Source organism: Nanorana parkeri, unplaced genomic scaffold, assembly GCF_000935625.1.
Source record: "Nanorana parkeri isolate BGI_ZX_2015 unplaced genomic scaffold, ASM93562v1 scaffold560, whole genome shotgun sequence".
NCBI classification, from domain to species: domain Eukaryota; kingdom Metazoa; phylum Chordata; class Amphibia; order Anura; family Dicroglossidae; genus Nanorana; species Nanorana parkeri.
This window is the reverse complement of record NW_017306828.1, coordinates 184,769-200,355: the sequence shown is the minus strand read 5'-3', so window position 1 is coordinate 200,355 and position 15,587 is coordinate 184,769. Positions and strand designations below refer to the sequence as shown.

Below are 15,587 nucleotides of genomic sequence, written 5' to 3'. Positions count from 1 at the left end.
AAAGATAAGATAAATACAAATGTAAAAAAAATAAATAATACAAAAATAAAAAAGTGATACAAAAGTAAAAAAAAGTTAAACCAACCCTGCCGCCCCTGCCATCTGGTTGCCATTCTCCATGGGGGGAAAGGGGGGGTTTGGCGTAGAGGGGAGCACATTGAGGAACCTAGCCTTGGGGCAGCAGAGAGAGTAAATACGGCCCTGCTTTGTGGTACACTATTGGTAATTGCTTCTGTGCCAAATGAGCCCCATTTACAACCACGCTCTGATATCTGTCCTTTAGCCAACTGCATATCTACTGAACTACCCAAGGGTTAAGTTGTGGCTTGTTCCACATAATGAGAGCATTATGTGGAGCCGTATCAAATGCTTTGCTAAAATAAAGATAGGCTCTGTCCACAGCACCACCCCGGCCCGAAACATTTGTGATATAGCCAAAACATTCAACCAGATTAGTCCGACATGATCTGCCCTCAGTAAAGCCGTGCTGCCTTTGTTGCAAGTGTTTGGTGTTGCAAGTTGTATGTATTTAAATGATAATTGATCCTTCTTTTTAGGATTGATTCCATTCATTTTACTGGTACAGATATTAATCTCAATGGCCTGTAGTTGCCAACTTCTTATGAGTAGGTGACTGTCACTCACGGCTGCCTGCAGGGATTCCCCCCCTGTTCGATCCTCCAGCGGTGAATGGCGAAACGGACAAGGGAGGGGGCGAGTACAGCTGGCTCGGCCTCTGGATAGGCAGAGCCAGCTGTCACTCACGCAGCTGGGTGGATCCAGACAGCATTGTCGGGATCCGTCTCGGCTGCGGCGTCTCAGTATACCACGAGCTGTAGCTGGCGGTATACTGAACTTAGGATGACGGGAGGGTGCTAGTTTGTGTTCTCTCGTGAACCTTAGGAGAACTATGGTCCAAAAGCTATACCTGAAATTCTCCTAGAACTTTGGGATGAACACCATCAGCACTCATTTCTTTATCAAGCTTTAAGCGAGCCATTTCATCTGCTACTGCCTCTAGAACCCCCCCCGGATCTTCCTCAACATGAGTAATAATCTACTTAATAGGAAGATGGAACTTCGCTGCAGAGACATGTTAACAGTCACGTGCTCTGGCCCAGGAGTACGTGATGGCAAGGGATAATTTGACAAGCAACCTCAATGCATCATCGGTCTATCTTCCAACCTCACTAAGCTTCCTATGCCTATAGTGTGAATTGATAGTATGAATGATAAGACAATAACCGGAAGTACTCAAGATTAACGGTTTGGATGGTTAAGGAATACCTATGTTAAGATCACATAGCAATACTCCTTTTGCTGGTACATATGTTCACTTCACATATGACCAGTGCCAGCCTATTATCTTCACCACATCTGAATTTATGCTTTAGTGTGCCAGTATAGTAACGGTAATATAAAAGTAACGCTTTAGGTTGCCAGCATAATATCTCCACCACATAGGAGTAGTCCTCTAGTGTGCCAGTGTAACAACTTCCACATATGATTAATGCTGTAGTGTTAAATGACAAGTCCAGGCAGGCTACAGGGAATCAGATAAAGTCCCAATGGGCAGCAGCCCAGAGGGGTACACTTGCTGTTAGTTGTCACGGGTAGGTCTTTGGTTTAGTCCTGGGGCACGCTAGCGCAGAGTTCCCTGCGAGGGCAAATAAGTGTGTGGCAACACTCCGCAAGAGATTCTCCTTCCCCCTGTCAGGGAGCGTAGTAGTGGGTGCTGGCTGTAAGGTGACCGGCACTCGTCTGGCGTCCGCATCGCTTGCTGGAACGCCAGACAATTGCGAGGTCGCGTCTTATGACGCGGAAGGGGCCGGTCCCGTCTGACGTCGGCAGCCCGGAGGCAGAGCCTCCCCTCGAGTCCACGGCTCGGAACGGCGACGTCTCCGGGAACCATTACAGAGTGTCATGCTCAGTTTTGATTTTTGTGATCTCATCGTAGCTTTTCTTCCTGTCACTGATAAACCTACAAAAAGTTTTGTCTCCTTTTTTAATGGCGTCAGCCTTTTTTTCCCTCTCTTTCTGTGCTTTCAGCACTCGCAATATGATTGACTTCAGATTGTCTGTTTTTTATACATTTCTCTATCAGCTACAATTTCTGTTCCTTGCGTCTCATGTATTTTAGATTGAACACTCTCTGGGCAGGGCCCTCCTTACCATCTTGTCTTGATCTGTATTGTAACTGTAATGTCTTCCTTTATATTGTAAAGCGCTGCGCAAACTGTTGGCGCTATATAAATCCTGTATAATAATAATAATAATATGCTGATTTTTTCCTTACTATCCAACTTACCTCTATAGTGAACCATATTGCTATTCTCTTCTGTTTACTTTTACTAATTTGCTTGACATATAGGGTGTGATTTATAAAACATCCGCCCAGCCTTATACTGAGCCAATGCAGTCCGCATGGTATTCTCACCACTTGATGGAGCCAAGAAGCATTGGAATTCCTAGTTGCGGGAATGCCATGTGAACAGCGTATGGCTGGGCCAATGTTTTATAAATCAGCCCCATAATCTAGTTACCTCCAGAATGCTAGACTTTTATAGTGCCCACTGTTGACTGACTCCTGCCTTTTTACCCCAACCTTTTAATTATTTTTTAAAAAGTTCACCCATTTCAGTCAAATTTGTCCTTTTGAAATCTAAAACTTTTGTTTTTGTATATGGATTTTAAATTTTTGTTCTAATATCAATCCAAAGATGCCAGTCAGGGCCGGTGTTCTGTCAAGAATGCCGACCCAGTCGAATTTGCCAACCTCACCATCTGCGCTTCTGCACACACCAGGATGAACGAGGAAATGAGGATTTATTTACAAAGTATTTATTGCGAATTGTTTATTGTGACCGTTCATAATATGCCATCCTTGGCTGTAAATGATGGATGGCATTTTATGCACTTTCACAATTAATATCGTAAGCAATTACACAAAAATGTAATTGCTTGCGATGTTAATTGTGAAAGTGCATAAAATGCCATCCATCATTTACTGGCTGGGATGGCATATTATGAACGGCCAAAATTAACAATTAGAAATTAATACTTTGTAAATAAATCCTCGTTTCCTCGTTACTGCTGTCTGTGCGCAAGCACAGATGGTCAGGTCAGCAGATTCGACTGGGTCGGCATTCTTGACAGACACCATCCCTGCATCTCGCGGCGGGGGTGGCAGACAGAGCAGCATGACCAGTGATCAATAGAACCCACATTTTCCCCCACCTCAACATCAATCGATCCTCATTTGTCAGTGCCAGGTCTAGAACCTAATGTTCTCTGCTTTAAGCTTCTTACTAAAATTTCTAGAGAAACTCACTTCAATGCCTCCAACATCGTGTTTGTAAGTGCAGTGTGTAAATTCCAGGTAATGCTCAGCATGAACTCACCCAGAATTAAAACCAATCCCTTAATTCTCATTTGAATGACCTTGTCAATCAAAAGGTTATTGATGAGCCCCTTTCACACCCTCCTGAGCCATATTCACCCCCTTTATATACTATATGTAAAGAAAGCTTCCAGACATGTTCCCTTCCTTCTACATGTTAAAGTGTTTGTAAAACCAAAACTTAGAGGTCTTAAGGCGCAGTTCCACTTTTGCAGTCAAGTTTGAGGAAACCGCCGCTATAGTGTTGTTGTGTGTTCCTGCATTCACACATTAAAAAAAAAAAAATCTGATTTCTAGTTCCTTCTTTGGAGTAGGATTATACAACGGACTGCAAAACTATTCTGAGCAATTTTTAGGAGGGACAAAGTGGGGACAGAGTCAGCCTCCTCTCATAAACATACACAGCAGAACCCAAGCCTTGAAATCTTGAACCATTTGTTAGGACAGACAGTGTTAAATTTTAGTTTACAGCTGATAATGAGATCTGCCGGCACCAGCACAGTAAAGACAGAGTTAATTATTATAATCTTGCAGCCTTTCTCCCTTGGCATCCTCAGAAGTTTTTCTATCTGGAGATAGAAAGATGAACTCCGTTATAAGCAAATATTATCTTAATACAAAAGTCATGTGTATTATCCCTTGAAACTTGGTGAGCTTTGTGTATTTCTTCCAGATCTGTGTAGTCATCCTATGAGAAACATGGAGCTTTTTGTAATAAAGACCGCTCACTGCTGCTCTCTTTCCTTGTGCAGGGTGACTGGTCTTGTCTTGTCCCAGGGGCGTCCCGAGGCTGGGTTACACCCGGAGCAGTGTCCGAGTGTCACCCTGCAGAGACGTCATCGCGCATGCACGTGACGTCACCACACGTGTGCGCGATGACGTCATCGCGCACGCGCGGCAGTATTCTGATACAGAGAGGAGGAGACAGCCACCCGGCGGGATAAGGTATGCCGCCGGGTCCCCTCCTCTCTCCTGATACTGTCGGGCGTTCGGTCCATGACCGAGCGCCCGACTTTTCAGAGGGGGGTGACAGCAAAATGACTGTAAGTCATTTTGCTGTCACCCCACCAATGGTGTCACCCGGGTGCGGGCCGCACCCCCCGCATCCCTCTTGTGACGCCACTGTCTCGGCCCCCTCTTGTAAATATCTGCAGGCAAGCCTGTAGTGGGTGGGGCCTGGTGGGACCCCCCCACAGCTCTTCTCTCTGTACAGGCTATTTACAGCACAGCACAGCACTATTTTCACCAGTATTTGAACTAGATTAAACATGGATTTGCAAAGGCTTTTGGTGCACACAAAGTGGACCAAACTCTACAGCTCTTATGGACGTTTTTGTACCCGGAGTTTAAATTTAACTACACATCCCCCTTGTTAATATTACATAGAATGGGGGAGTTAGGTAGAATTTTTAAGCAAATAAAAAGCACTTAAAAAGGTAACCTGAAACGTTTAAATATATATTAAGTTAAGTTAATATATATTAAGCTATGCAAATGGGGACATGAAACAAACATAAAGAAGGCGTTATTCCAATTTAGCTGCAAAAGTGGAAATGTACTTTAAGTTTTGAATGAAGTAGGAAAGGGTTAAAACTCCTGTTAGGATTAGTTTTCTGTCCATGTCCCAATGGTGAATTCCCTTCAATTCCTGACCTTTGGATACATAAAGAAGTGAGAGGAAATCCCCTTTCACATTGTTGTCACAGAACAGGTGGAACATTTCCCCTTTATTCCTGTACTGGTGATGGTGGAAAACCATTTGGATTCCCCATCATTCTCAGCTCCAGTTGCAAATGGAGAGAGTGAATCCCCCCAGTAGGGACAGTAATAAAATATTATCAGGGGGTTTAACCCTTCCACTCTATTCAGAATGTTAAAAAAGATGTTCTGTCTTTTTTATAACTTTAAGCAGGTCTTCTCTTATACTTGTATCCCCCTTATGAACCAAAGCAATTTTGACATTTCCACTACATGCCTAAGCTTCTATTTGACAATATTTTTTTTTAGCAAAAGTAGTTTTACTGTAAATAAAAAGAATACATTTTACTCTATAATTTTTCCAGTTACAAATTACACTAAAATAATGTTTCTGGTACAAAGCATGTCAAAGTTATTTGCAAATGAAAAAAATGTTTTTAAAAAAATCATTTTACTTATTTTTGTTATGTGACGGTGAAAAAAAGTTACAAACAAAACGAATAAAAGCACAAAAATGATATATAGAAATATTAATAGAGAAAAAAAAATCAGCAGAAAAATAATATCGAGGGGAAGATATTAATTAAGGTTGACTTGGGTTAACTAAGGGTTAATAAGGGATTAAATAGGAATAAATTGTATTACTTTTTTGGTATTTAACTTGTAAAATTTCTTTAGGTAATGTTATATTCAGATCAATGGTCACACCTTTGATCTAGATAAGAACAAAATAGTAAATACAATAAAACAATAAACTGAATCATTGTATGTAATCAATGACACAAGTTTATTTTACATAAGACGGGTGCGTTTTGACAGTCCCTTCTGCTGTATAATACAAAGCAATTATCGGCAGTCATTTTGACAGCAAGTATTTACCCGCAATAGTGGTGGGTGGAGCAGCGAGACGGCAAGAGGAGTTGGACGTAAGAGAAGCCCCTAGAAATGTTGATTTTTTTTCAGGACATATCTGTTACATTGAAAATCCCCAAGAGGTTTAGTTCCTGTGGTCTCTCCTGATATGATTTATCCTGCTCACTATTTTTGCTCCCTGTCTCTGAACCTGTTCTAGCTCAATATCTTTTTGAGAGGTCTGCAGAACTGGACACAATATTCTAAATGAGGTCTATCTAAAACTCTATATAATGGGATCAGGACCTCCTACCTCCTGCTGGGTATCCCTCTAGTGATTACTAAAGTTATATATAGGGAATCAGGACTTCCTTCCTCCTGCTGGGGATCCCTCTAATGATTACTAAAGTTCTATATAGGGGATCAGGAGCTCCTTCCTCCTGCTGTGGATCCCTCTAGTGATATCTAAAGATCTATATAGGGGATCAGGACCTCCTTCCTCCTGCTGGGGATCCCGCTAATGATTACTAAAGTTCTATATAGGGGATCAGGACCGCCTTCCTCCTGCTGGGGATCCCTCTAATGATTACTAAAGATCTATATAGGGGATTAGGATCTCCTTCCTCCTACTGGTGATCCCTCTAGTAATAACTAAAGATCTATATAGGGGATCAGGATTTCCTTCCTCCTGCTTGAGATCCCTTTAGGCCTGGTTCACATCTGAGCATTTGTGTGCGGTTGCGAACGCAGGCCCATTGATTTCAATGGGGTATTATTCTCAGGGCAAAAAAAGCTCACCTTTTTTTGTGCGACGCGCGGGACATGATTTTTTTCTGCCGCGGTTGTGCGCCTTTTTAATACGCGGAAACGCAGCGGAAAACCGTGGTATTTGCCAGCTGCATTTGGGGTGCCATTAGAAATGATTGGCACCGCAAGCGCGTTTCGTGTTTGTGCACGATGCTGAAGACGGGCGGCGTTCTCGCAAGAAAACGCGCAAAATGCTGTGCGTTTTCAGAACACCCAGGTGTAAACCAAGCCTAAGAAATAACTAAAGATCTACATAGGGGATTTAGGACCTCTTTCCTCCTACTTGGGATCCCTCTAGTGATACACCCCTATTTGCTTTCTCCACAGCCAGGCGACACAGTTTGCTCTTTTTGCAATAATCTGAAACCCCCACATCTTTTTTGTCTGTTGATCTGGCCAACACTGTACCACCAATATTGCACGCTATCAGAGGATTCGCATAGCAGTACGGTGACCTGAAGACACTGGAGGGTTGGAGAAGCAGATGGAAGGCACAGAATCTAATGGGTGCTGCAGTGCTCTCTATATACATGCGTGGCTAGCTCTGCCACATCAACAATCTAATGTAAATGGGGGGTGGAGAAGCTGCTCGGAGGAAAATTACTGATGGGTAAAGATTTTCTAAACTGCTTGATTGATTGTTCTTCCCCAACAGCCACCAGGTGCAATCCTCAGCATCAGCCCACCCGATAGATAGAAGGGGATTTAACTGTCTAGCCTCCAACTATCACTACAATTTCAATTCAGTGAGGTGACCCCATCCATTTAATGCTAATTTGTTTTAGTTTATAACCTACATAACAAAAATCTTATTTATACCTAATTATAACAAGTGCGTTTTGATTGTAGCATCTTAATTTTCTATTCGTGTGATGAGGAACAAACTAAAAAAAAACCCCCCAATTTGTATCCAATCAGGTAATCTTGTAATACTTAGTTGTTGGTAGATGTAAAGGAGATTGCACGTAACACGGTCAGCTTGTAACATGTATGGCCAGCATTAGTGTGCCGGCATCCATTTTTAGTCATTCTCCGCCAGAGCACAAACAACCCAAAATAGGAGACGCAGCACTGATTTGTCTATTGAAATTTCAGATTTTTATTAACAATGTATTGGGGTATGACCCTCTCACATTCTGTACTTACCTATTATAATACAAATTTGAAATTGCAAGAGAAAAAGTGGCGCTGCGTCTTCTATTTTGCAATATATCCAGTATATCTCCAAAGTAGGTATAGAGACACTCACGGGTCTTTCAGCGGAGATAAGTCAAAGCATTAGAATTTTACTGTCAATTTATAATATATATATAGATATATATATATATATCTATATATATACACACATATAAATAGATCCAAATATATACCCACACGCATATATTCATACAATCAGTATCGATATTTACAATACATCCACCAAACTCAACATTTTGTTTGCATGACAACAAAAGTACAGCAGCATGTTGGGGCATATTTATAAAGCACTGAATGTGACTTTCCCACACATTCACTGATGGTGAATCCAGTCATTTAAAACACATGTGCCTGGATTATTCACCTGCAGCGAATGTTTGGTGAATGTCAGCTTGACTGCTTTAATAAAGATGCCCTGTTGTGTCTTGAAGGTTTTTCCGTGACCAATGTCTAGATCTTCCCATGCAGATGTATGTGTATTCCATACTTACAGATCACAGAGAGGAGTCAGGAGGCTGCAGTGTGGGATGTTTAGTGGAGCTCATATTCCTTATATACAGCTCCCGCCACACAGCGGCTCACACACACACTCACACACTGGCTGATCTCTCTCGCTTAGTTTCATTTCTCTCTCTTGTTCCAGGAAAATGAAACTCGGCGCACAGCAGAGAGGGGCCTCAGGGTTCCTGATAGGATATTATGGGGCTGGTGGCTGCACTGTGCTCACCCTTACCTGGACTGTTGTCCCTTCTTGTCCCCCACTTGCACAGAATTCCTGGCATGTTCCCAGATCAGCTGTCCTCAGTGACAGTCCTGGGTTTTAAAGTGACACTAAACTCAGGAGATAAATCTTAAAAATACATTCATGTATCTGAACTATTTAACAACAATGTCTTTTATTTGTGTATCACTCGGCTGTAGATCCTCAAATCCTCTCTGAATTGGTGCTGACACTGTCCTTCCTTCTGGAGGGGGGCTACTTTTCTTCTCCATGGTCCCTGTGTGTGTTGTAAAGTAGTCACCGCTCCAAGCTCGCTCCTGTGATAGACTACAAGCTCAGGTTTAGTGTCACTTTTAAGCTGCCCATACACCATGCAATCATCGGAAATTTTTCGTCCGATGATCGAACCGTCGTACGATTTTCGTACGGCGGCCCCATCCTGCCTCGAGCATTGCACAGTTCAATTACCGGTCTTTAGCAGAAATCACCTGGACGAATTTCGTTAATTGACGGCATAGATTTTAGTTTGCGCATGAGCAGTGTTAGTCGTACGATTTTTGACGTCACCAACCTTGCGAAAATCGTACGATTCAACAGAAGTTTTCTAGCATGCTGGAAAGACGAATGTCGTACGATTGTACAGTATTTGCGGTTGTACACTGCCCATCCACCTTAGTAATATCGGACGAAAACGTGATCGGTAACGAAAATCGGCCGATAATCGTAATTTACACCTTTGCATGCATTAATGCTCACGTATTAATCCTGGCCATTTCATGCATTGTGTTTAGGCAGGACATTTAATTTAAATCAAAGCGCAAAATTATGCAGCTGAGCTATTCATAGCAATGCAGCGCATCACGGCACATAAAACCTGACATTGTATGCGTTATATTGCACTATGGCACAAGTGAGTTTGTTTTATAGATCCATTAAGAAGAAATGGCGATGCCCATACACAGGGGATACCGCATGTTGTAGTAAGTGTGAACATGTGATTGTTACTCTGACTCGGTCTAGTGGCTGCAGTGGCGTAACCAGAGTTATGGGCGCCCGGGGCAGAACATTTTTTTCGCCCCTCATGGCTTCGTTTAGCGGGGGTCGTGAGGCGCCCCCCCTCAGTCCTGCGCCCGGGGCAAGTGACCCCCCCGCACCCCCGGTTGTTACGCCACTGAGTGGCTGCAGCTCTCACTATGGGGTGAGGCTCTCTGGTCTCTATAGAGTATTTAAAATACAGAATTCTTTTGTTATCTATAGATCTCCCCCTCCCCCACATCACAATGTATCACAAAGGAAAATACACATTTACATGTTATTATTTTATATGACACATTGTTAATGACAGGGCGAGACTGATACCATTCCGTCATAAATAATATTTGTATCTAGAACGTTTTTACAGCTGAGCAAAAATAGAAACAAAGCAGGAGAGAGATTCCTTTGTGTCTGTCTATCTATCTATCTATCTATCACCCCCCATATCTATATTTTTATATCTATTATCTATCGATCTATCTATCCCATATCTATCTATCTATATATATATATATATATCCCATATCTATCTATCTATCTATCTATCTATCTATCTATCTATCCCATATCTATCTATCCCATATCTATCTATCTATCCCATATCTATCTATCGATCTATCTATCTATCCCATATCGATCTATCTATCTATCTCATATCTATCGATATTTATCTATCTTTTGTCTATAAATCAATCAATTAATGATCTATCTATCTATCTATCTATCTATTTAGCCCAAGAAATAAACATCCACCTTTCACAACCTAGAAAAACTTTCTGCAAAACACCTTCCAGGGCAACACCCTGACCATATTATATGTCATAAACAAGCAGCCTTCACTTAGACACTGCAAAACGTTTTGTAATCCTCCAGGAAAGCTCTGCTGGGACATGTACTGTAGTTCTCCAGTAATTGCATGGCCTCTGTCACACGCCACCCACAAATGTCTATATATAATCACAAGCAGAGAGAATGCTTCAAGTGGTGAAGTATTGCTCGCCATTTCTTGTAATATTGCCCATAGCACTATGTATACCATTACCCCCAGGCCCGGATTTCCCACAAGTAAATTCTAAAAAAGTAAAAAGATAAATAAAAATCTAAATAACCTGGCCTTGGGGCGGCAGGGATAGTAAATCCGGCCCTGTATACCCCATGGATAAAATATTGAATAAAGCGGCCACCGAAGTCCCATCCCTGGTGATCAGACGTTCCTAAGCCACGGGATGATGTTCCTAAGCCACACCCAGCGCGTTTCTTCATAAAGATTACTTTATTTGTTACAGTGTATCTAAAGACAACTCAATTTTTTTTATAGTTATGAATGTGGTGTAGCCTTTGTTTTTTGCTGTCTGGGCCCTTCTAGGGGGATATCCCTTCACTTCCTGTCCCAGAGACACAACAGGATGTGAGAGGAAATATCTCCAAATGAGGGAAAATCTGTGACATTATCACGTGCATGCGCAAAGATGTCACGGCGTGGTGTCACCTGGTGCCCGCTCCAGGTGATACCCCGTCTTGGTACGCCCCTGCCTCTTCTAGGGAGATATCCCTTCACTTCCTACCCCAGAGACACAACAGGAAGTGAGAGGAAATATCTCCAAATGGCTGAAAAGCTGTCCCCACGGAAAAATGTCCCCTCTGTTCCTGTTCTGGTGGCAATTATAACATTTTAGATTTCCCATCACTTTCTGTCCAGGTGACGGAGGATGAATAGAGAAGGTGAATCTCCCCGGAACACAGACAGCAGTAAGAAGACAACCCCGGGGGCTAGCCCTATCACAGGTCATCCGTGATGAAAAGAAATAATGTTTAGGCTTCAGATAAACTAATTATGTCATAAAAAGGGGAAAACAAGTTGCACATAACCCAGTTGCATGTTGTACAGCACTTGTGTGCCTGAGGTGGACCTGACACACACAATCCTATTGGGTCAGTCAGACATAACAGATGTGTGCAGGGACAGGAAGTTGCCTCGCAGCACGTTTCAGTTACACGCCAAGCAAGGGCGGCCTACCAGGAGGCGGAGCTCTTCTGCAGAAACGTCACACTTTCTGGTTTCATTTCCCGGCTGCTTTTCCTCCACTCTCATCTTCTTATGCCCATCACTTCCAGAGAATGGATGATACATCTGGATGGGGCCCAAATACAACTTGCGTGCGTTAAGGAGCGTACATATTAATGCGTGTTATTTCACGTGCTAACATGCGTTCAGGAGCGTGTTATTTCACGTGTTAATATGCGTTGCGTTAAATCGACCACTTCAAAATAAATGGGATGCCAACACACCAAAAAAAGACGCATGCACCATCTCTGGCAGCACACTGAACGCCAATGCTTGTGATTGCATTGCCGCACACCGGGCAAAGTCATAAACATTTTGTAGCCCTCCAGAAAAGCTCGTAGTTCTCCAGTAATTGTATGGCTGCAGGCAGGGGCGTAACAAGAAATCACAGGGCCCCATAGCAAAATTTTGTATGGGGCCCTGTGATTTCTAGTTATAGCCCTTGCAGAGCCCACTTGAGATTCCACACAGCCCACCTGAGGGTGACCCCTCTCTATGGTGAGCTCTGCAGGGTCACCCTCAGATGGGCGGGTCGCACTTCTTACCTGTCAGCCTCCTCTTCCTTCATGCTCGCTGATGGGCCTCCTTCTCCGTCACCGGTCCCCGCCTCCTCCCCTGCTGGCTATCATGGGCCCCGCCTCCTCCTCCCTCGCCTGGTCCGGCCTCCTTCCCCGCCGCTGCTGGCTCTCATTGACTCAGCAGCAGCTCTGGAGACGAACACGCTGCTGCACAGATTACGGTCAGTAAACTGAACAGCAGCGCATTCTTCTTCAGAGCCGCCAGTGACAGCCAGCAGCAGAGGATGCCATAGCGACCCAGGCGGTCCGCTCGGCATCTGACCGGGCCCCCCTGTGCCCCGGGCCCCATAGCGGCCGCCTGGGTTGCTATGGCGATTGTTACGCCACTGCAAGGGTGCCCACTCCTGAGCAGTGCCAGTCAGATGCATCTGTGCATCCAGAGATAGAAGGGGAATAAAACAACAGCGAGTATCACTGATAGCACCCCTTCGGGGGGCCATAGCTGGGGGGCCCCTCTCTCTGATCATGGTGTCAAGATGTTTGCTGCCTCCACTCTCCGGAAACACTCATCGCTCCCATCCGATAGAATAGGGTTTGTGCATCAACAAACGTGTTTCAGGGTGAGGCAGGGGCTGACTGGCAACTAGACCTAGAGGCCCATGGTGCAGCAACTTGGCCTCCCTCCCGCTCTGCCTTCTCGGGCGGCCCTCTACACTGCCTGATTAGAGGGCCTCTCCTGCCTCATCCAGCTAGATCAAGCAGAAGCGGCCCTCTAATCAGGCAGTGTAGAGGGCCGCCCGAGAAGCCGAGGACCCAGTGGGCGCCGATCACAGATGCCGCATCGGATGCCGGCGACAGTGGGGGTCACAGGGGCCGTACGTGACGGCATCGGAGAGGCCCGGGGGGCAATTGCCACCCTGCCCCCCGGCCCAGTCCGCCCCTGAGGTGAGGTGTTTGTTGTTTGTCATCATTAAGAATGAATGTGCGTTTAAAGCCAAATTGATTTTTAATTTTTGGATTGAGTGGGGACATGTCTGTTAAGTTTTTCCCCTTGCTTCAATTGTATCGTTTAATGCAGGGCTCAAAATTTCAAGTCCTGAGCTACTAGTCAGGCATTAAAAGTTACTCATCACCAGTTGTCCCACCTAACCCCTACCCTGCCCCGGACTTAACTGCGCCAGGTCAGCGGTGTGACTCAGAGTACAGATATCAGTAACAACGCAGAGTCCAGAGGCCAGCGGTGTGATGCACAGTACTAAGGTCAGCAGTAGAGGTCAGTAATGTAACTCGGAGTGCAGAGGTCAGCAGTGTAAAGCTGCCCATACACCTTACAACCATCGCACGACTTTCGTTGTGCGATGGTTGTAAGGTAATTAAAATTTTGTACGATCTGCCCATCTTGGACAGGCAGATCGTACTTGTGATCATTGCAAGTCCTCCCCGCTGAGGGGAGGGCTTGCTGATGATTGTAATGCTGAGCGTGCAGTGTGCGCTTGCGCACACCAGCCCGTGCGGCTTTCGTCTTCTGAGCATGCCACCAACCCGCCGAAAATCGTACGATTTTTGGCAGGTTTTCCAGAGTGCTTGGAAGATGAATGTCGTGCGAGCCTACAGTAGATGCGGCCACACGCTGCCCATACTCGTAAACAATGTTATCATATATTGTGACTATTCTATATAACCCTTGTTCAATGTACAATACGCTCCTAATAAATGAACAGCGCTGGAAACAAAGCAGACATAAATGACTAAATATTACATACACCCCCCCGTTCACGTTATTGTGTTGCGGGAACATGTGTGCGTCACTGCAATGCACAGCACCACATGCTACTTGCAGTGGTGCAATGCAGTACCATTCAGAATGAATGGCACCCTAATGCACCTTACTGACGCAAGTCTGCTGCACCGGAGAGCAACGTGTGGCATCGAACTAAGGTGCGTTGCAAAAAAAAAGGGGCAGGTGCAATTTATGGCCCGTTGAGGTGCATTGCAAGCCCATTTATTTATTACAGGTATTTATATAGCACTGACAATTTACACAGTGCTTTGCATAGTACATATTCACATCAGTCCCTGCCCTCAAGGAGCTTACAATCTAAGGTCCGTATCTCACTTGCATACATACGAGGGTCAATTCACTTAGCAGCATGTCTTTGGAGTGTGCGAGGAAACCCATGCAAGCCTAGGGAGAGCAATTAAACTCCATGCAGATAGTGTCCTGATGGGATCTGGACCGGGGACCCCCCTGTGCTGCCCATTAATTTCCATGGAAAGAAATTGTCTGTCATCAAAATACATTGAAAGGTCCTTTTCAAATGAGTCCCATAAGAAAGCACACATGCTGCATCCACATTTTTAGGTGATAGATCACCCCCCCAATATCTCCCACAATAATCGGAAAGTGGCTCACCAGTGACCTTCAAGCCAATGGGAGGTCAAAAACCCAAAAATGACGTATCCTGCAGAGGTGGTAAGCGTCTCTCCGATGTTAATGGAAAGGATTAACACCTCCGCCACACCCACAACAAATGTCAATATAGAATCACAAGCAGAGAGAATGCGTCCAGTGTCTCACATTGTAAGAACTCACACTCCTAAGGAAGGCTAAATAAAACAGCCGCCCACGTCCTATCCTGGCTGATCAGAGCGGCAGCGGCAATGGCGTGGTGATGTAATTAAGCCACACCCAGTGAGTTTCATCGTCAAGATGACTCCATTTGTTACAGTGTATCTAAAGCCAAAGCAATTTTTTTATAGTTATGAATGGGGTCTGGAAGGGTTACAACACCTATTAGCAGTGGCGTCACTAGCGGGGTGCGGGCCGCACTCGGGTGACACCATTGGAGAGGTAGAAACAGGGACACCGGCACTCCAATATTAAATTCTTATTTATTGAAGAGGTGCAACGTATCACATGGATGCAACGACCGTTTCCGGGTCACGCAGGATCCCCTTCCTCAAGCAGTGACATGCATTGGAGCGGTGACACCAAAATGACTGGCAGTCATTTTGGTGTCACCCGCTCTGAAAAGTTTGGACCGAGAGCCCAACAGTTGCACGAGAGAGGAGGGGACCCGGTGGCACACCTTAACCCGCCAGGTGAATGTCCCCTCACCTCTCTGCCGGTGTCCATCACCAAGATGGCCCCTGGCAGGTAGCAGCACGTGACATTATCACCCGCATGCGCAAAGATGTCACGGCGTGGTGTCACCTGGTGCCCGCTCCAGGTGATACCCCGTCTTGGTACGCCCCTGCCTCTTCTAGGGAGATATCCCTTCACTTCCTACCCCA

The 15,587-nt window shown here is 44.7% G+C and overlaps 1 protein-coding gene across 1 annotated transcript in view; it reads right to left on the bottom strand.

Moving 5' to 3' along the window:
• Window positions 1–8,468, bottom strand: part of USP18 (ubiquitin specific peptidase 18) — a 29,625-nt gene extending 21,157 nt beyond the window's left edge. The window contains exon 1 of the mRNA XM_018562081.1: window positions 8,446–8,468. The gene's annotated coding sequence lies outside the window, so the exon portion shown is untranslated. The remainder of the gene's footprint in view (window positions 1–8,445) is intronic.
• Window positions 8,469–15,587: the final 7,119 nt, after the last annotated feature.